The sequence below is a fragment of the Eptesicus fuscus genome, chromosome 22 (assembly GCF_027574615.1).
Source record: "Eptesicus fuscus isolate TK198812 chromosome 22, DD_ASM_mEF_20220401, whole genome shotgun sequence".
Classification (NCBI taxonomy): domain Eukaryota; kingdom Metazoa; phylum Chordata; class Mammalia; order Chiroptera; family Vespertilionidae; genus Eptesicus; species Eptesicus fuscus.
Window position 1 is genome coordinate 20,763,793 of NC_072494.1, and position 2,330 is coordinate 20,766,122.

Consider the following 2,330-nt stretch of genomic DNA (forward strand, 5'->3'; position numbering starts at 1 on the left):
CGTCGTGGTCAAAATAGAAGCCCAAAGAGAGGTAGGCAGTTTACGGTGGCCTCCACCTCCGTGGAATTCTGACAGACTTGGGAGCTCATGGTTGGTCGGCAGCCAGGAGCTAAGCTAAAAAAACCCAAAAAACCCAAAAAGCAAAAAAACGGTTTTGGCTGGTCCTGGAGTCCGAGAGTGGCTGGGAAAATGGTTCCGAAAGTTTTTACTGGAAAGGAGGTTAGAGAGTGGTTGGCGGAGGCTGGAAGAAGGGAGGGTCCCTGGGTCTGTTCCACTGTTGACGCCTGAGACAGGTCCTGGGGCCCCACCCCGCTCATTGGGAAAGGGTCTTTGTAGGCAAATGCTTCTTTTAGCCTTAAGGACCCTGCTGAGTCTGAAACACACTTTAGTGTTAAATATTTTTTTGCCAGAAATAAACTCATTGGGGGACTGATTGACTAGATGATTATACAGATATGCAGGCCCCAGAAACCATAGGAGGAATGCCCCACCCGGCTGTGGGGGGCACTGAAGGTCAGGAGAAGGAGAGGAGACATCAGGTGTTCTTAGTTGGCGCCAATGGTCTGCTGCAGACAGTACTGGGCCCATGCTGGAGTAGAGCCCAGAGTCAGGTCTGGTGCAGGTACCCCGGAGAGGGAAATCTCAGGGCACGGAAAACGGAGAAATTCTTGGAGAGAGAGCCAGGCAGGGAACATTAACATTACCCTGCACCCATCTTCACACCCAAATAAACACAAAACACATGGTTTCAGGAGTACTATGGGGGAAAATCAAAATTTGAGAGCAGCAAGTCATTTCGTGGGAAAGAAATCACCTAAAGGAACACAGAACCCAGCGCTATGATGTTAGTGTAGTTCTAAAAGAAGCTTCTTAAAAAAACCCAAGCGCAGTTGCTTGACTGCTGTAAAATTAATCTAAAACTTTTAATCAGAAGATATTGTTTAGTATGGCCTAGTCATACTAAACAATATCTTCCGATTAAAAGTTCTCAGTACTGCCTGCATGTTAGAATCACCTGAGGAGCTTAGAATATACTGCTTTTCCATTAAGGATTTCAATTTAATAAAGCTTAGCTTTTTAAAGAATAAAATAGTTAATATTCTAGAAAGGTGCTGACAACCTTAATTAGACTTTAATTGGGGGAATCTGGCTGAAGGAGAGCTGAGGAGCTGGCTGGAAGGGTTATGTTAAATTGGAAAGAAATTTATGCTACACCAGAGCATTACCTACTGAGCTCCTTTTTTTCTGTTTCTTCCTTGACTCATAAAATATAGGCATTGGATTTCTATCATTTTCCCTTTTCTTCCTATCATTGTCATCACTACTACATCACCAAGGTAGTTTTATTAGTTTCCACCTATGAACCCTTTATTCCGGCAGGAGTGTTTGTATGAAAATCCAGGGGGCTACATCAATCCAGTTTAACAAGAATTTATTGCAAGTCTGCTATATCCCATGAGGTATACCAGGGACTGCAGCCATAAAGACAGGATGATAACAGAGACGAAGGAGGGATGGAGGCAGGCAGGTGAAATGGACAATGCCATCTTATGAGCTGGATGATTAAGGTGGCTGAAGTAAGCACTGCAGCCTGGGTTTTATTATTAACAGGGGCCTGCTGCTTAGGACACAGGTTCTCAGTACTGCCTGCATGTTAGAATCACCTGAGGAGCTTTAAAAAACGTGGTCCTCATTTCTTACCACCTGGATTCTGGGTTAATTATCTGGGTGGGGCTCAGGCCCAGTCCTTTTCTTTCTTACCTTTTTTTTTAATGTATTTTTTTTATTGACTTGAGAGAGGAAGAGAGAGGGACAGAGGAAGAGGAAGCATCAATGATGAGAGAAAATCATTGATTGGCTGCCTCCATGCCCCCTACTGGGGATCTAGCCCACAACCTGGGCATGTACCCTGACCGGGAATCGAACCTGGGACCTCTTGGTCCATGGATGGGACAATGCTTAATCCACTGAGCCACAACAGCCGGGCAGGCCCAGTCCTTTTCAAAGTGGTTTCCAACGTGCAATATTATTCCCAAGGTTGGTTTTAAGTTTAACCACCCAAGGCCTCAATTTTTTTATCACCAAATAGGAATGTTATTATTCACCTGTAGTGGACATTTGACTGATAGCTGACTTTGCACTGGGAACTACCTTTCCCATCTCATATGGTGTTGGGGGTCTGCCAATTTCATTACTTGCCTGTCTCTGGTGGAAAGGGCCATGGGACTCAAGCTTGGTCCATGGAGTGTTGAGTCTGAGTTTTGTGCATAAGACTCAGCAAGGCCATCCAAAGCCTTCCAAAGATTGTTTTCTCAGCCTTTCTCTTTTTT